General features: G+C 49.4%; 1 protein-coding gene and 1 non-coding gene across 9 annotated transcripts in view; one reads left to right on the plus strand and one right to left on the minus strand.

The window, feature by feature from the left end:
• The window catches only part of LOC149865440 (uncharacterized), a 213,443-nt gene extending 194,094 nt beyond the window's left edge, over positions 1 to 19,349 (minus strand). For 4 of the 8 annotated variants that reach the window (XR_016441695.1, XR_016441697.1, XM_090041528.1 and 1 more), the window contains exon 1: positions 19,043 to 19,349. The gene's annotated coding sequence lies outside the window, so the exon portion shown is untranslated. The remainder of the gene's footprint in view (positions 1 to 19,042) is intronic. The other 4 variants (XR_016441696.1, XR_016441698.1, XM_090041526.1 and 1 more) reach the window with 3 other exon arrangements.
• On the plus strand, positions 436 to 507 carry TRNAQ-UUG (transfer RNA glutamine (anticodon UUG)). The gene has a single exon. It is a non-coding gene; the product is annotated as a tRNA-Gln (tRNA).
• Positions 19,350 to 19,836: the final 487 nt, after the last annotated feature.

Genomic DNA, 19,836 nt, shown 5'->3' on the forward strand with positions numbered 1-19,836 from the left:
CCTGCATGGCCTGCCGGCCTGGCTCCCGGGCACTTGCCATGGAGACCCTGGGATCACAAGGCTATGATAGCATGAAGCCAGGGCTGGGGCCAAGGCAGAGCCCTGGTTCTGTGGCTCTGCACTGTCACAGCCCCACACTGTCACCAGGGACAGCAGCCGGGAGCCATGCGGGCAGAGACTGCTAGGAAATACAGCCCAGCCGCAGACCAGATCTGCCATTTTGCCCACCCGTTTTGAGCAGTTATGTCTCTCTTTCCCCCAATGCACATATCCAACACACAGAAAATGTCCCTGAAAAGCCTGGGTTTCTTTGAGAAGGCATCACCATCCTGTCCTCTCCTCCTGCTTTGCACACATTGTTTTTGCCCCTAAGTATTGTTCTACTGAAAGGAGAGGAAGGCTGGAGATGCCAGAGCTGTCAAAGTAAGGCACTCGGGTTCTGTGGTGTAATGGTTAGCACTCTGGACTTTGAATCCAGCAATCTGAGTTCAAGTCTCAGTAGAACCATTTTCATTTTAAGCAGCAGCTCTGCAGAAAAGGACCTGGGGGTGACAGTGGACGATAAACTGGATATGAGCCAGCAGTGTGCCCTCGTTACCAAGAAGGCTACCAGCATCCTGGGTTGCATTGGTAGGAGTGCTGCCAGTAGATGGAGGGCAGTGATTCTTCCCCTCTATTTGGCACTGGGGAGGCCACATCTGAACTGTGTCCAGTTTTGGGCCCAACTACAGAAAGGATATGCACAAATTGGACAGAGTCCAGCAGAAGGGAGTAAAAATGGTTTAGGGGATGAGGGACATGACTTGTGAGGAGAGGCTGAGGGAACTGCACCTATTTAGTCTGAAGAAGGGAAGACCGAGGGGAGATTTAATAGCAGTCTTCACTTCCCTCCAGGGGGGTTCCGAAGAGGAAGTAGCTAGACTGGGGTGGGAAATTATTTTGGCTGGAGGGTTGCCTAATGAGTTTTGGTGAGCTGTGAAAGGCCACATGGGTAGCTCCGCCCTTTGACAGTTGCCCCACCCCCAGTTGCCATATTAGGACCAGAAGTCCCACTCCCTAACCCTTTACCTTTGCCACAGGAAGTCCCTCCTGTTGCCCCCACTCCTCAGTACTCCTGTTGGGAGCGGGGTTGCCATCTTAGAACCAGAAAAAAACCAAATCATGCACTAAAAGTCAAACGTCTACTATATCATATTTTAAGTTTATTACAAAACATGTTTTTGCCATAATTTGTGTTTGCATAATCTATATAGAGGTGATTGCATAATAACTGAAAAATAAAGTTTTACTCTTCTATATTGTGTGGGGGAAGGTGTGGTTGGGTGTGAGTGTTAAGTGAGGTGTGGGGAGGGTATGGGTATGGTGGAGTGTGGGAGTGTGTATATGGTGGGGATGTGTTTGTGTATGGTGGGGTGGGGTGTGGCTGTGTGTGGGGCAGGGCATAGGGTATGTTGGGGTGTGCCTATGTTGGTGGGGGATGTAGGGGAAGGGTGTGGATGTGCAAGATTTGTGGGGTGTGACATTTGTGAGGTGTGCGGGAAGGTGTGAAGGACCCCTCCATACACTCCCCCACATGGTGTGCAGCCCCCTGGTGGGCAGCGGCAGTAGGCGGGGACATTCAGGATGCTTGTGCCCAGCTCAGGCGCTGGTTCCTGGTGAGGCAAGACTCCAGCCACCACTGTGCAGGGGACAAGGAGTGCAGCCTGCCCAGCCGTATCTATTGTGGGAGCTCCGTGCAGCACACCTGCAGCTCCCATACTCAAGTGGCACCAAGGGAAGCCCCATGCTGTACTCTGCAGGGAAGCAGAGGGCAGGGCACCCTCCACTCCCAGCTAAGTCTAAAGACCTGCATGGCAAGAAGCGGGGAAGACAACCAGCTCCAGCACAGGGCTTCCCAGGTGCCTTCTGGAAGTACTAAAGCACAGTGCAGTATGGGTAGTTCCTGTACCATGCAAGCAGCACACGCTTAGATTTTGGTGCTACGTTGCAGTAGCAGTGCACTATACCCAGGGAGTGCGCTGTTACAGTCACCTAGCTGGCAATCACATGTAAATACACGTGATCACTACATTTCTGTAGTGTGTGGTATGGCGATGTATCACGTTGCTATGTCACCACAGGGTGCCATGTAGATGTGCCTGGTGACAAGAAAGCAGGTACATATACTATATATACACACATAGCACACATACCTTTCGCTCAAACATAAGTCCTCCAAAATTGGGATGTGTCTGAAGAGGGGAAGCTGGTTTCTGTGCTGGAATGGAAGCATGGAGGCACTGAAATTGTTGCCAGGGAGCTGTGTTTCTTTTCACTCTTCAGTGTCATCAGTTTTTTGCCTTCCATGAGCTGCTGCTGAATTAGTAATAGCTTTTAGCTGAGCAGCCAAGGGAGGGTCTGTGAGCTGAAGATGAGTCTCTGTCCCTGCTCCACAGGGTCAGATTTTGGCCATGACTCTGGAAAAAATTTCTTTTCTTTATTATGCTTCCCAGAACAAGGTGCATGTCTTATTTGGGATGTGTGGTATGCTAGAAAATATAGTGGTCAGTTTGCCTTTAGCACGCAGCTGCCCCAGGATGAACACAGGCAGACACACAAAACCTAAACCAGCGTAACTTATACCAGTAGAGGTTGATCCCTGATTCTTTTCAGGATAAATCTCTACCAGATACAGTGAAGTTGACTTAGGTTTAGTGTTAACTGTCTACTTTTTTTTTACACTCATTACAACAGTGTAAATACTTCATTCATGCACGCCCACAATGTTGACTGCTTCCCTGTCAACCACTGAGAAGGGTCTCCTCTACACATTCATGCCATAATTAGTGTGTTAACCATTGCATAAATGGTAAGGGCGCTACATGTACCCTCAATGTAAAGTGCCATCAAATGGCAAATTAGTCATAAAAACGCCCCACATATAATGTAGAGCATTTTTGTGGCTGGTTTGTGTATGACACCTTAAATTGAATGTGTAGCAGGTCCCAGGCTGGAGCTGACAGTCAGATAACAATTGGTCCCAGCCCTGGACTTGCAGGCTTCGGGCTTTCAAGCTGCTGGTGTGGAGGGAGCCCAGGATCTTTCACTGGCAAGCAGAAGAGTGTGATAGGGCTCTAACCCTAATCCCAAAATCATGCCTCCTGCCCTGCACATGTGCCAGGGACCAGAGTGCTTTGTACAGCAGGAATCAGACTAGACGGGTAAGAGAAACCAGGCTTGAATCAGCTATGTGAAGAGTTTTATCAGGTCAACATGCAAAAAATAAGGCCAATCCATACACTTTTTTATTGTGATTTATGCCACTAAAGCAGAAAGACAGGGCCGCCTCCAGGGTAGGTAGCAAAAAAGGATTTATGTCACTAGCATGCCACCGCAAATTATACAGTAAATGCAACATGACCAAGCTTGCTGGTTTCTGTCCTCCTGGGTCCACATGGACATTTCAGTGAGGTTCAAAGAAAATGGACCAAAGAGGTTTCAGCCTGATCCTAGAGTGTATGAAGACTTGCCCACATACTTGGCACACAACATTTCAGTGGATAGGACCCAGCCATCCTAGTGCTGTCATTCCCATAGACTCCATACAGGACAGAAGATGCCATCTTTTGGCAAAGGACAGCATTTAATGCAACGCATACAGAAAATTGCACTTTGAGGCTAGCTAGATAGCTGTGATAACTGTTCTCAAATGGGCTAGGGACAGCGCGCACTATCTAGTACTTTATATTCCTTTTTTTTTTAATTTGCAAGACCTCCTCGTCTCATCTCCCTGCTCCTCCTCATCTGCTAGACTGTAATCTCTCTAAGGGAGGGACTCTTATTTTTTGTATCCTTAGGGGCTGGAGGTGGATCTAGATTTTTTCACAATATTCATATAAAACATCGTAAACCACGAGACAAGAGAAAAGCAAAATTAATTCGTAGATGCAGACGCCCACGAGTCACCATTTCAAAGGCAGCAATGGTGCCCCATAAAATTTTCAGAGCAAGCTGGCGGGGGTGGGGACTTGGCCTCCATAAAGTTCAAGGCTTTCAATGGAATCTGAACAATTTCCTTGATCTTTTACTGCCCTGCAGTAAATAATTTATTAGGGCAACTTCTCCATTTTTACAGACCCTTAAACAAATCACCTCCATGCTCTATCAAGCATGACACTGTGCTCTGTTATGTCAGGTTTGAGGGGGGTGAATATAACTCCATGGAGGCACAAGCAGGTCATATTCCTGTATGGGAAATTACAATTACTGCTCTTTATATGTAAGGCTTGCCCACTCTTGCCCACTCTGCTCCCATCAATATTTTTGCAATACATAGAATTTTATTTTAACACTTTTCATTCCTTCTTTCTTTTTTCATGGAACGATTTTCTTTGGAAAAGAAAGTAAAAATGTCGGGAACAGATCTATAAAGGATAAGCAAAGTTTTTTTGCTGAGAAAAACCTCATTTCTTGCAGATTTCCTGGATCATCCTGGCTACACCATCTCTCCGACCCTCCTAAAAAGGATAGGATTCAATGGACACTTCCCAAGCCCCGTTCTGTTGACACTGCATTCTTTCTGACCAGCATTATTGTCTGTTTATAGGCTTATATGCTTCTTTAATTTTTATTTTAGACATTCCTCCAGTCCTAATCACATGCACGTGTGCATAAAGAGACACCCTGTCTTGGCCTGTGGCATGACAGCCTGTTAAACCACAAGCACTACAGCAGGAAACAGCTACAGACTGCGGGTAAATGAATAGTTTGAGCTTCAGGAGTCTCTCTACTAAACAACAGAAACCACAAAAAAAAAAAGCCATATCCAGCCTGGAAACATGTACGATGCAGAGAGAGGTAGTTAGCCATGTTAGTGGAAAGTCAGGCAGAAGGCAGGTAGATGTGCACTGTATAGACTGACTCGATCAGAGATAGATGAAGGTTTTGCAGCAGGGATGAGGTTGCTCATGCGGTGGCGGCAGCGCGGGGGCTTGCTCAGCGGGGAGCGGATGGGCTCGCACTGCTCCAGTGGAGGGTGGGGGGCTCGTAGTAACACATGCCAGTGCGGATGAGTGCTCCCATTGGCGCGGCGGCTGCGTGCAGTTGTGATGCCAGGAACATACATGGTGTCTGGCCCCCACAGCATCTAGCCCTCCCGCTGTGTGCAAGCCCAGACACAGCATGGGCAAAACGGACAACCACCCAGGGCCCAGACAGAAAGGGGACCCGAATATAGCAATTTTTTTATTATTATCATTATCTCTGGCAAAGCAGGGCCCGATACTAAAAGTACACCCAGGGCCACCAGAAGTCTAGGTACGGTGCTGAACCTGTGATTGATGCGGTGTGAAGCGACCCCCACCGCCCCAGTGCTTTGAAGTTGAACAACCTTGGTCTCTTCGCTGCAGACCTACCCTGCCTTCCACAATGCAGAGAGAAAGCTAATGGCTAAATAGTATATAACCCTGTAGCACAGGTGGACTTGCAGGATCAGAGCCTCAGCTTATAGTATGTCATAAAGGCTTTCTCATTTTTCCAGTTCCACATCCGTAACTCACCAGAAACTTCCCAGCACTGCCATTTTACTTGGAAATATTTAGGTATGGTAAGAAATTCCACTATTTGCCACCTCCCCTGCTTCTACGAGGAGAGATGATTTGCCCCAGAGTTCACTGACGTCATCCCCAAACCTTGAGAAACACAGTTTCTTAAGGAGGACCACGGTGAAGTCAGGCATGAGTTATTCTTGCCTGATAGAAACAAGATACCAGGGTCAAAATGTTGTGGGTTATGTTTAACGTGGGTTTTTTAAAATTATATTCACTGTCTTTATATGTGCTGCAAATAAGGCATTTGCAGTGTTTTTGTAAACTGATATTAATATAGTGATCTTTCAGAGCCTGCAAACTCCGTCTGCAACAAACAGATGATCCATGAGCCACCCGTGAGCTTCAATACAACCCCTGGACCAATTCAATGGGCTAGATCCTCACATGGAATATATCAGTGCAGCTCCATTAGCATGAACGCATCTTGAACGCATCTAAGTTGAGTTACAGCCAACCAACAACGACACCAAAGTTTTAGTATTAAGCTGTATGGAGGGCAGAGGTGAAATGAATGTCTCTGTGCCAGCAGTGATCTTGGAGGATGTCAGAAATTACCTGCCGTGACGGCTCCGGTCCTCAGCAGTGTTTCAATGCCCACCTCCTATTGAAAGCAATGGTACCCAGGTACTTGAGGGGATCCAAGACGAAATCACATCCTTGAGAAATCCCAAGGGCTCCACAAAACACCTCTGAAATATATCTCAGCAGCTTTTCTCAGGACGTGCTGGGAATATCTAGATAATAAATACCCACAGCTTTATGGGCTACAAATATGTGAAATCAAATGGAAGAGACTTAGCTGAGCCTGGCTTCCATCTGCTGCATTATCTGGAGGATGGGCCTTTCCATCAATACAGTACATAAAATTACACATGCTTGTGAAGAACTACTGTAGCAGTATCTGTACAACGGTATCAGTATCTGTCCCCCCTAGCAAAATGCAGAGCTCTGCCATTGATAGCTAATGAACCTCCACCCATGAACTGGCAGCAGTAGTAAGCTATTACAGAGAGAAGGAGGATCTCCTAAAAGGTGAACGCAACACAAGCATGATATTATAACCTGCTGGAACAGCCCTCACTGCCAAGCGGCATTATAAATAAATAATACGACTCCAGTGAATAGGAAAAAATGCGATTCGTATCCAGTGATGTTGCACTCATGCAGATCCTCAACCATTTGGCTAACAGCGTTCTGTACCTTGCTCAGCACCAGATGCTTAAATTCTCCAGGGTGCCAGTGTCCAAGGCTGAAGGGACAGGTCAGCTGGCAGTGGGCTCCAAAACCGGGCCATCCATTATGCATTCTTGTCGGTTATCAATTGCCGGGAGCATCTACATGAGATGCTAAATGTGCAGTAGACTAATTCTACTGCGCATTAGTTTGTCGTGGCAAAAGCCGTGCTAATGCACAGTAGAATTAGTCTACTGCACATGACCATCACTAAAAGACCATATGCCAGCACTACTGCGCAGTAGCACCAGTTGCTGTGCATTGAATTAGTACCTGGTACTAAACTTAAAGCGCAGTAATAATGGCTCATTAATGCACATGTAGATGTGCCTACTCTTACTGATCCTAAACCTCATTTAGACACAGTGGTTGAGTCTAACAGGTGTACACAGGCTGGCATTTACAAATAACCCAACAATAAAAAAGCCATGAGTGCAGCAGGTCTTAGCTCTTTTCAGAGACACTGCTAAGCTCATGCCTTTACTCAGAGGGGCCATCTAGCTGATATCGGTGGTCCTGTCCTTCACCATTCTACATCTTGCTTAGGCATTTGAACCTGTGCAATGTAGGTATGAAATGGCACTTAAACACGAGTGATGGCATTTCTACCCCGTTTGGATAGCTGTGAATGAAGACGCAGGTGCAAGTCACTGGAGGATTAAGCCCACTGGAAGTGCTTGCCTAGATAAGGACTGATGAGATGAATAAAACTCCGCAGGCTTGAATCCGGAAACAGGCAATGTATAGTATAGTATTTACAGCTCAGACACTGCTTGGAGAAAGACACAAAGGAAATGCAGAAAGTAGGAACATTGGCAAGGCAGAGCTTAGGAAAGCATCTAAGCTGGCTCCAGGCCTCCCAGCTTGTCAGAACAAGCATGAGGGAAAGAGGATGCATTGGATAATGTCAGTTGATCTATATCTAGAGGGCGGACTGGGAATGACATTTCCACTCTGGTTGAAAGCACAGATCGCTGGAAGGATGTTTTCATGCACAAAGGGCTGCCGGTCACATCTGACCACCTCTGATCCAACGGTGATGAAGGAAGTTCATCCAGCTCCGCATGGATTTCTGCCTACAGAGGGACAAGTAGACCTGCAGCAGCAGCATCAGTTCCAGGAAACTGGAAAAGGCCCCAGAGCAATGCAGTAAATGAGGCACCGTGCAAAGCACTTGACCACTTACCTACACCCGAAGTCTACGCATGGATAGTACTAATATGGCTGCCTCTACACAATGCCTGACCATCTCGCGGGCCTCATGGCATCCTCACAATTCTCCCGAAAGCTAGAGCACTGTGATTATCCCCATTTCAGTGATGGGAGAACCGAGGCATTATAGGAGTGTCCATACTGGTTCCACAGTGCTCTTGCAAAGCCCACCAGCAAGCCCACCCACCCACTCCTCCTCCACGCTCACCAAACCCAGAAATGAGGCAGCCAAGTCATCTTGAGGGCACACTCATTTCCAGGTTTGGTGCCAATTGACCTCCAGGTTTGGCACATACAAGCCACGTCTACATGACACTCTGACCACTCAGTCATTACTGTGCAGTACTATCTCTGCACAGCTTCCTGGGGACCCTGACTGTGCAGTAGCTTGTTACCGCTGTGCAGTAATAGCTCGTTACTTCTGTGTAGCAGCGTCGCATCATGGTTCATGCCCCGCGACGCTACTGCGCAGTAATAACAAGCTACCGCACAATAAGCATCTCATGTAGATGTGGCCACAGGCTAGGAGGGTGGTGGGAAGGACTATGCCTGTCGATAGCATTTGCAAGGGCATTTTAGAAGCCATACAGGACAGCCCCGCTTAATGCCGTTACACTTAGCATTATTTCGCTATAATGCTCATTTTCAGTTGATACTTGATTCCACATGGCGCTCAGCAAGTTTCGTTATAACACTTGCGGTCACCATTGGGTCATTAAAAACACTTGTGGTTGCCATTTTGGGTCATCAAAAACTGCCTATTTTACTCAACGCTCGGTTTTTCAGGAACCAATTAAGAGCGCTAAGCAGGGGGTCACCTCTACAGACACACGTGAAGGACTCTCCCATGGTTACACACAGAATGAGGTATACAGCAGGGGACAGATTCAGGGATCACCATGCACCAAGCTAATGCACTGAGAATAGGCCCATTGTCCCCCATAGGAAAATGGCCCCTTCCAGCTCTATGCAACCTATCGTGTGTTTTTGCAGTGGGACACCTGGATCATGTCACTCTACGAGCGCCACGCCAGAATCCCATATGGGACAGACTGTTGCAGTGATGGCCAGGGGAGGAAACAATGACGTGTACCAAGCTGTCACCATCCAAGAGCGTTGTCCACTCAAACGCTCACCGAAGCTTGCTGAACGGTTGCAACTGGTTTCACTTGGCCGACTAGACTTCTGGGATACAGCAAAGAGAGTCTAGAAGGCTGCCGGTCACAGGGGGAAATAAGAAACCAAGGAGAAGGTGGTGTAGCTTGAGTCCGCTGGAGGGCCTTGCATGAAATCCCATTAACAGGATCAGCTGAGGGTCCCAGCTCCTTCATCCATCACACAGATGGCTACGTCACAGGAGCCAATAGCACAGCAAAGTCCCAGCTGAGCGACAGATCATGAAATAATCAGCATATTGCCATCACCCACCTCTAGGAGAGGGCTGGAGGAAGCTTACACTGCTGTGTCCCACAATGCTCCTGCTCTACGGTACGTCCTTGGAGTAGCCCATTAACCACATCAGTTTACCCCAGTGGGGTTTGGGCCCCTTGTCACCAGATGCCTTCCCTGCCATGAAACATAGGGATGTTCACAACTAAGCTCCTTCCTCTGAAGAGCATTATATCTACCGCGAGACGCATTGTAGCATGGAGCCTGCTGAAAAGGCAAGGTCAGCAGCTGCCAGAAACTGCTGCTTCTTGCAAAATGGGTAAACGATTCCTCTTCTCGCAGAGCGAGGACTTTGAGAAAGTATATTTTCTTCCTTAAATGCCATTGATTCCCTGATTTAAAGGGGCTGCACTGCCTGCTAATGGGAGGGGGCTGAGGGGAATGTTGCTTGGCTGTTCAATAAAAGAAGATGGAGTGAGAGCTGAAGGAAGCCTATTTTCCACTCCGACACCCAGCTGAACATGCCTGGATTGTTTGCAGGCAGTGACCCAGGGGGCCTTGGCAACCTTGTTGTCCCACAAACTTGAGGTTGAGACCAGAGAGCTATTGTTTTCCCTGCAAACGTCAGGAGAGGTGGGGGCCGGGGGGAAATTTAGCTGGATTAGCATCTCAATGCATCCCATGAGAACTGTGTCAACCGCTCGCTAACGCGGGATTTATATGGCTCGCCCTCCAGGGGAGGGGGCCGCTGTACAATCCCTGCCTCAACGTATTGCATCCCACCATAGGTGACCACAACCTGGGGTACCCTTATTCAAGCCTCTCCTTCCAGCTGCAAATAGCAACTCGCAAATGGAGACGAGCTGAGCCAGGTCCTGGTGACATCAGGTCAGTGTATACTACATTGTGCCACTATAGGGAAATGAGAAGATTGCACCCCCTTGCCCATACACAGACAACTCCTTCCCCAGCTAGACCCAGCATGGTTCTGCCAACCAGCCATATTCTGCAGGTCTAGCAGGGTGTCTGCTGGTACAGCTGTGGTGGCAGCAACCCTGTAAGGCAGAAAAGTATTGGTTTCCCCTCTGTTGCCTCTGAATAAGGGCAAAAGCTGTTTGGCAAAGCCAGCTGTACCTCTCAAACACCAGTCGGCAAACACAACCAACTGCAAACAGCCCTGGCATTGAGAAAGCCCCGTTCTTTGAATATGTATGGAGCCACCAACCTCCAGCACTTGAACTAAAGGAGCACCCGCTTAGCTAGCAGCCATAGTAGGTTGTGTTCTTCTAAGCCCACTCGATGGCAAAGTGACGGCACGTGACATCGCACCATGCGAGAATGAAGGGTCACAACATGAAACTAGTAGGTAGTAAGTTTTAAACTAGCACAAGGACGTTGTTTTTTCAGGCAGCGTGGAATTACAGCGTGGAGCTCACTCCCACCAGACGAGGTGGAAGCTGACACTTTAGCCAGATTCACCAAGGGATTGGACACCTCCTTGGAGGAAAGGGGCATCCGCTATTATTGAGCATGGGAGTGAAGCTAGCTATTAAGCGTGGGAGTGAGGATACGACCTCTGAATCAGAGCTTCCTAGACCTTAAATGCTGGAGGCTGCAAGTGAAGTATGAAAAGTGGAAAAAACCCTTCTCATACCCAGGTATCTAGGTTGCAACTATATTGGTCTAAAAGAAAATGCAGCCATGGCTTGTGGTAGAGGTGATATCTTTTATTAGACCAACTAGGTTTTTGCAAGAAAAATTAGTTAATTTAAAGCCGAAAGCTTGCAATTAAAGGATTTTCTTTTTGCAAAAATCTAGCTGGTCTAATAAAAGATATCACCTCTACCATGAGTCCTGATTGCTTTCTCATACTCAGTTCACTCTCCCTTTCAGCATCCAGGCTCTGCCTCTGTGTGACGAAGGAGACAGGGCAAGGTGGGCCTATGTTGTGGCCTAGCAAATGGTAGTTCTTAGGTACTTATCTCGTTTTCTTGGTATGGCATCTGTCAATCAAAACTTAGTAACTAGTGACATATTACTGCTGTCAGAGTGGGGTGATTGTCCAGCTCCTTCGGGGTATTGACCAGTGTCCAGGTCCCTCGGGGTTGTGAAGCCTACATGTACCTAGTGACCCTGAATAGGTCACATTCACTGGACCTCAGAAAGCATTAGCACACGGGGATAGTTTGACCTCTGTTGGCTTCCTTCCTCAAAAGGAAAAGAAAAACATCCTGAGAATTATACGAGCACTTTGTGGAGGGTACATGTAGGAAAATGCATGTGGGAAAAGAGAGAAAGGGAAGGTTTCACTCAAAGGCTTTTGTAGACCAGAGAGAGAGACAGAAGTGCGGGGGAATCTAGGGTTTTAAAAAGGGAGGTGCACACAGTGAGGTGCATCATCACATGTAAAACCACCTATTTTTCTCCAGTTAAAAATAAACTACGAGTTTACTAATATGCTCAGGGCCTTGGGCTGGATGATTCAGTCCAAGCAAAAACAAATATAACTTAATTGGACCGAGTTAAAAAGAATCTGTAAGGCTGTGCCATAGGAGCATCATTACCAGGAGCCACTCACAGACCGCACAGTTACAGAACAAAGGAGGGCTTGATTGGTGGAACATCAAACCCATTAAAAAGAAGAAAGTGTTGTTCACATGTAGGAAATGAAGAGTTTAGAAGGGATCAGTTAGATGACAATGCACCTCGAGGTCAGTGGACCCCCTCAGCGCTGCCTGGCTAGAAACGCTGCTGCCACTTCCAGGGGGTTGGTTTGAAACTTTGGGTGGAGCAGGAATCAAATGGGAAGTGCAAGCACACCAGTGCACCCTGCCCTGGATCCACCCCTGGGCAGAGGTACTCACTAGCATCAGAGGGGCCTGCTCTTACTGCTCCATGCTGTTGCTGTAATTCAGTGTGCGTCAAGCGCACGAGTATTAAGGACATGCACTTATTTTAAAAATCCTTAATTAAAAATAACATCTTAGAAATGAAGGGCTGGAAGGGACCTTGAAAGATCATCGAGTTCAACCCCCCTGCTCTGGGCAGGAATACTGCTGAGATAAATGACCCCAGCAAGGTGCCTGTCCAGTGTCCTCTTGAGGACTTTTAAGGTTGGGGACTACACCACCACCTTGGGAAGTCTAGTCCAGCTTTTGGTCACCCTTACCGTAAAGAAGTTCTTCCTTGCATCCAACCTAAAACTATCCCCTAACAGTTTATGGCCTTTGCTCCTTGTCCTCCCCTGGTGCCCTAGTGAACAGTTTTTTCTCCCAGCTCCCGATATTCACCCTTCGCATACTTATAGATGGCCACCAACTCCACCGTGAGGATGGAGTTAAGGCTGTGAATACTGCAATGCTGGGAGGAAATAGAGCAGGTGGATGGTCTTACACTGCCTCCCATCAGGTTAGAAGGCACCTTGCAGGTCCCCCAGGCCAACCCTCTGCATCGGCCGTGCAGGATTTGCTAGGCTGAAATCACATGCTGTTTGACAAGTTCTCTTTCTTCCCGTGAAAACACTGCAACGCCTTTGAAGAAATCCCGTATCACCTGCTGTACCTGCAAGAGTTTGTGCCCAAGACAGCTACAGGCTCCAGCTGGTGGTCAAAACCCGGAGGTGGGGGCAGGAGGGGCTCAAGGCTCCAGACAGCAATGGGCTGCAGTCATGCAGAGCAGAAGTAGGTGTCCTCTTGCCAAGGAGTTAGGCCCTCACCTGCTCCCCTGCACTCATTGCCAAATCTTATGCTGAATGACTATACAAAACCCTTAAGTTTTCAGTGGCTGCAGTGTGGAGCAGGCAGTGTGCAGCCAGTGTCTGCAGCTGCCAGGAGCCTTGAACCCCTCCTGCATCCATTCCCATGCCCTCTGACTGCATTTCTGCCCCTCTTAGCAGCCGAGCTCATGCCCCCTTTGCTCCCTCCTAGTGTGATGAGTTCTTTTGGGGCAGCTGTTGCAAACAGCAAAGGAATTTGCTGCCTGACTCAGTCTCCCTAATTAACATGCTACAGAGAAGCCTCCTGGGAACAAATTATGGGTTTGGGGCTGCAATCCTGAAAGAAGGATTTGCCTGCACGCTGTTTGTGACCACCTGCTTTCAAGGACAGGTGCATATCATGTCAATAAACCCAGATGCCTAAAGAAAAGACCCTGATTCGGTGTCCGGGATTTCTTCCCTGTTGCGGTTGCTGCTGCCGCATCAACTCGTTGTCAAGCACCACAAGACTAACCTAGCGAAATGGCGATTTTTGGCATTGTTTCACGACGTGTATCTCAACAACGTGCACCGTGTACAAGTGCCCCAGCATGATATAGTGATAAAACAGTCAGGAAGTTAGAAGGCTGTATTTCCAACAGCTTAAGCAGTCACATCTCCAGAACCAGATAAGGTGCAGACATCTACATTAACACTGGCTGCTTCATGCCCTCCCCTTTATAACACTTAAATAAGAGCCATGGCTCCATATTTTGAGAAGAAAATCTGCCAAATGGGAACCAGCAGGTCCATCTACACAAGACGCTAACTGCACAGTAGCCTAATAACACTGCGCAGCAGTGTGCTGAGCAAAACCCATGCTAATACACTACTGCGCAGTTCACATTAGAAAAAACCTATGCACTGGTGTTACTGTGCAGTAGCACAAGTTACGGTAGATTGATTTAGTACTTGGTTATCCAAGCACTACATTTAATTCATAGATGCTGGATTCATAGATGCTAGGGTCAGAAGGGACCTCAACAGATCATAGAGTCCAACCAGCCCTAGTTATTGTGCAGTAACTATGCTGCATTAATGAATGTGTAGATGCACCCAGTATGGAGGAAACGTAACCATTTCAACACCATACCTTTCCTTGGTTTCAGGTCTTACACTGCACAAAAGCAATAAGACACTTAGATAGAGCCCCTTTAAAAAACACCCACAGTCATTCAGCACTGTTAGAGCATCAGCAATACTACATCCATTATCTGGTTTTCCTTCGCAGAAGGGAAATGTCTCCTTTGCAGAGCCAAAGGTAATACTTCCAGGCTGGTTGGCACACTCTTAGGGTGTTCTTGGTGGTTTGGGCACCATGCCTTGGAGCTGCAGTGAGGGGGCCATTGAAATGGTGATCTGGGGGCTTCCTGGAGGTAGCAATTACATGCAAAAGCAAGGGACTAGCTTTGATTGCTCAGAAGGCCTCTTGCAGCTCCTAGATACCTTGTAGAATCAGGGCTGTGCTGATAAACTCCCAGGATAAATCCACCCCAGGCCTGATCCTGATTTAATTTACACAGACTTAAATGGAGTTACGCAGGGTTGATACTCAGGTGAGGGCTCACCTGGGTCACCAAGGGAGTCCGCTGCAATGACAGGCAACCACATAGAAGCAATCATAGAAAATGTGTGTTGGAAGGGACCAAAGGAGATCATTTAGTCCAACCACCTGCTCAAAGTAGGAGCAGCCCCATGTATATCATCCCAGCCAAGGTATTTTACAACATAACAGAGGTTGCATGCAGAAGGGCCTGAAAATATTTTCAGTGGTGCAGACAGTGTCTTTAAGAGAGAAAATTGAGGGACAAGACAAAGAAACAAGTCCCTCTAAGGTATTCACGTGGCCAGAGCAGGTGGGCACTTTGCAGTCTTTAAGGTACTTATCCTTGCATTGTCCCTGTGGGCCCAGGCTGTGCTGTTATCCTCATGTTATGGATGGAGGACTGAGATATGGAGAAGCTAAGTGACTTGCCTGGGGTCACGTAAGAAGCCTGTGGCGGAGTGATGCTTTGCACCCTAAGCCCTAGACAAGACTGTAATCACTTCACCACCCTTCTCCAGGCCCCAGCTGGCTGCTCACAGCCCACTTGAGGCCTTTTTTGGGACATTTTTCCTCCCCCCCCCCCAATACAAATCTACATGTGGAGCCAGTTTGAAGAAAAGGGGTCGGTTTGATGCAAAGAGCTTGCCCTGGGGGGTTGCTCTCACGTCGTTCTTGCACATCAATGCTTTGCTTGCACTGCTGGCCCAGAGGAACCGAAAACAGAGTTTCACTGGGCCAGCATTGTGCTAGCCCTCTAGGGAGCGAAGCTGGATGAATCAGGGAAGTCCCGGCCTTTACTCAGAGTCTTGCACATGAGCAAGAAGCCAGCCTCTTTAACGGAGAGCACACTCACGCGCACACACATATTACACGCTGGAGCCCATCAGCACACAGGCAGAGATACCTCTGTTATCCGGGGCTCTGGAGGGTCACAGGCAAAGGAGCTTTGCAAAACCTTTCAACATGCAAGACGCTCTGCAATATGCATCCTACTAGCAGCCAGGCCCTTCACCCTCCTACAGAAAGCTGAGCATCCAGCACATATCCCCTGGGTGTTTTCCGTATGGAGGAGTCTCCAGCCTCCCTGCTCCGGGGGATGAGGCAGTGTGGCAGCACAGAGAGCTGAGGATGACTTTCCCTCCACCCCTGCCACTCTCCCCGAGAAAGACCCCCTCATATGTACGCCTGAGGACCCTACCCCTATTGTGAGGTCTGGAAGGGGGAGGTGATCGGGCTGTGTGTAAGGGCAGATCATGCCCACAGCAGGCAGAGTTGGGAAGGGTACCCGTGCGGGGGAAAGATTGCCTTCATGTGCCCATGCAATGAAGCAAGGAGGGAAGGAGGATATACGTGATGCACCTGGTATGGCCCACCTGGTGTGTGGCTCCCAGGGGGCTTAGAGGTTGGACAGCCCTGATATAGAAGGAGACATTTGACTCTGGGTATAGCCCAAGGAGTCACCTCTTGGTTTCTTCTCAGGACCCCCAGCCTGGGCCTGGGCTGTGGGAGCAATCCCAGCAAAGATACATTGGTCCCATTTTGGGAAGGGAATGGAGTGAAGCAATTGGTAGATACGACACAATGCAACCTGACATCAGCTGATGTACGAGGGTGTCGGTCTGACCCTCCCACCCCATGCACCCATGTGAGAACCTCTGGCTTACAGCACACGGAGACAGACAGATGGACACAGCTTTACTTCAGCGTCCCGATGCACACGGGACCTGGGGCCTTAGACGCAGCTCAATGCCGTACCATGCTCGGGGGTGTAAAGCAACTCAGAGTATACCCATTTGCCTTGTCCCGGCACTGAAGGAGTTCCCAGCAAGGGGGTTTGGCAGCAGGACCTTCAGCAGAAGCTAACCTAGGGCGAACTGGGCCTACAGTGAGATGTGAACCCAAAAATTAACAGCGGGAGCCCTACCCTTGAGCCCAAAAGACCCGTATCCCCTGCGATAGAGCAGACCGTGGACTTGTTCTCTGCCTGCTGTCTGTCTCCTGCGTCCTAACAGCAGCAGTGTAGGCTGGCCCTTGAGGCACAAGTTCAAGCCCTTCTCTCTTCTCCCTGCTACCCGTCACATGTGAGCTGGCTTCTGACAGCTGCCGTCGCCAGATGTTCCCTATTTTGGGGGGGGGGGTCTTGGCTTACAGCTGTGTGGCTGATTGCAGGATGTGCAGATACAATCCAGCCCAGCTCGAAGTATCCCCCATGGACGGGCAGATTTTACCCACCCGTCATTCTCCTACCTTCTGAGTGTACGAAGGAGCATGGGTGATTTTTCCTTAGAGAAAATGCGGTGCGAAGCTTTAGGCCTCATAGCAGCAACGAAATCACAAGCCAGCTCATTCCCATTTGGGGAAAGGTGAGGCTGGGATCAGCGTTGAAGCACTGGGCATTCCTGGCTCATAGGAATGAGAGAGGAGGGGGCTATGAGTATTCATATTCCTACAGCCCCCGCAGGGCTAGACTTACAGCCGCGCAGTGTCAGGCACTGCACAGACAGGTCTAACAAAAGCAATTCCTGCCTTGAAGAGCTCAACAGTTAAGATACAAGACTTAGGAGCTGGACTGAGCAGGAGGGACCCAGTTGTTAGTTCATATAGGTGACTGAGAACCTAATCTAGTCCCGCTTTGCAATCAGTTAACTAGAAACTCACTCAAATGGGTTTATAATGGACTGACACCACTTCCCTGGGGAGGCTGCACCGCAGCCTAATCTGTCTCTTGCTGCCAAGAGGATTTTCTTGACTCCTTGTTAATCCTTTGCATGCTGCTAAGCCTCTCTTCTCGCCCCTTCCAGTATTTCTAAGTTATCAGGGGTGCAGAGCAATAGATTTTTACAGGGTTCATAGATTATTCCGTTTCCCCATGGGCAGGATTTCCAGTGCTTACAGGCAGCAGGTGGGAATAGGGGGACTGCCCAGCATCGCTCCACGTCGGAGCACACCGGCTGATGCATGCATCGTCCCTGCCTTCTGCTGCATGCAATCAGAGGTGCTCGTCTGTGTGTCATAGGGTCTATACCGGCGGTTCTCAACCTATTGGCTGCAGCAGGCCACACTTGCAGCTTGCGGGCTAGACCCACGCAACTTTCTTTCCATGCATCCATTTAATGCGATGTCACATAGGCCACAGCAGTGGGCTGGTTGGGAACCACTGGTCTATACTGCTTGTGGCTGCTGGAGAGTCGCCTCGAAGGGCTACCAGGCTTTGCTGTTGAGGAAGGACATCTTGGGGGCGGGAGGCAGGGAGAGGGGTCCTGCCTGCTGCTGGGCAGCTCTGAGCCTAAAACTGGGAAACTTTAAGGGCTTTATGGACCCCAAATGTACTGACCCGCAGTGCTAACCACACAGTTAGTTTGGGATTGGTTCACCGTCCTATTTAGCCCCTGGAGCAGCTGTCCAGAGGGCCAAGCCACCTCTGGGCTTCCCTGAGCTAACCCTTCATGGCCATGGCCTTGCAAATCACAAGCTCTTAAATGCTGCTGTCGCTCGCACCCAGACATGTCTTGAGCAACGAGTCCAGTGCGTTTCCTCTGGGCTGCCCACCGTGCAACCGAGAGCAGAACACAGCGGGGGGGGGGGTGCAGAAATAGCACGTGTTGCTCTATCCCTCCCCAGGGCTGCATGTCCCAGCCAGAGTGGACCCCCTGGGGCAGGTCAGACCCCCCCCCCACTCCAATAACCCCCTGTAATATCCAATTCCAATAATAGTGACCGCCTTAGGGCTGCTATTGTTTTAATACAATTGATCCACGGGGGTGGGACGAGATGCCCCCGGAGCTCCCTTCCAAAGCTATCATTTGCCTCTAGCATCAGTGATTTTACCAATTTTGGGGAAACCCAAATGCATGCCTTGTTAAAACAAGCCCAGCTCTCAGTCCTATTGAGCAGGGAAATGCCTGGGGTCAACTATGCAGCTGTGCCCAGAAGGCGACAGGGCTGAGAGCAGGATGCATCCGACAGGCCTTCGCTGCCAGTCTTCTCCTTCTCACTACCAGGGACGGCCCCAGGCCATTTCTATTGAATCGCTATGGAAAAGTGCCCCAGAGTTAGAGCAGCAATAGGCCTCTGGCATTTTAATGACCTCAAAAGAGTCATTTCAGTTCCCACAGAGCTCCAGCACTGCGCTGAAGACTTGGAAAGTATCTTCCAGCACCCAGCAGTTGCAAATGCAGCCCCCGCCACCCCTCCCCTCGCCAGATATCCCCTTGATCCCAGCCAAACATATGCTAAACCTGCTTTGGAGGGCAAGGAGATTTGCCAGCGCAGCTGAAGAAAGCTCTAAGACCGGGCGTCTCTGGCGCTGGCAGGACTTACCTGAGTGAAGCTTTCACGTGCTGGGTTCCCCCCAAGGAAGAGAAATGCTGCAGCCGTCGGACGCCGTCAACCTCTTCCCCGTCCCCATGGAGGTCTGAGCCGCTCTCTGTCTGGGAGCGAGCTGTCAAAAATCCCCCCCAAGGGCTGGGCTGGGTATCCAGGCTTCTGTCGCTCCCAGGCAGGCGTGCAGGTCCGAGGGGCCGAAGTGGAGCTCCCCGCACAGCTGGAAGAAGTTATGAGACAGGAGGAGGAGCTGCCCCAGGCCTTGCTCCCACCCACCCACACTAGCTCTTCCTAGGCAGGCTGAGAGGGGATGTTGAGCCGCGGAGGGGGGCAGCTCCCCTCGTGCTTTCAACAGGAATGCAGGCAGGGGGGGAAAAAAGTCCTTACCTTATGGGCAGAGCATAAAAAAAACCTGCACGTGGCAGGAATGGCAGAGAGAGCTCCCTGCGCGACTGAGGGCTGGGTCTGCACACCTAAGGGGACGGTGGGGTGGAGGGACGGGGGGCAGAGGGAATTTGGCAGCTGGTTTGACAGCAGCACTCTGGCCCTGGTAGAAGAGGAGTCCCTGACCCCAAAAGCCAGCATGTTGGGATGGAGAGGTCAAATGAGCTGACCAACAAGTCAAGAATAGGAATAAAGCCCAGCTGTCCTGAATCCCAGCCCAGTACATTACCTGCGAGCTGATAAAGAAGAGTGAATAGAAAGTGGGGGCGGGGTGTCATTTGGGTTATCATGGTCTTTACGATCAGCAGCACAGAGCGCTTACAGGCTTTCAAAAAGTATAGCCAATA

Source organism: Crocodylus siamensis, chromosome 4 (assembly GCF_052110815.1).
Source record: "Crocodylus siamensis isolate JL-2025a chromosome 4, ASM5211081v1, whole genome shotgun sequence".
Taxonomy (NCBI): Eukaryota; Metazoa; Chordata; order Crocodylia; family Crocodylidae; genus Crocodylus; species Crocodylus siamensis.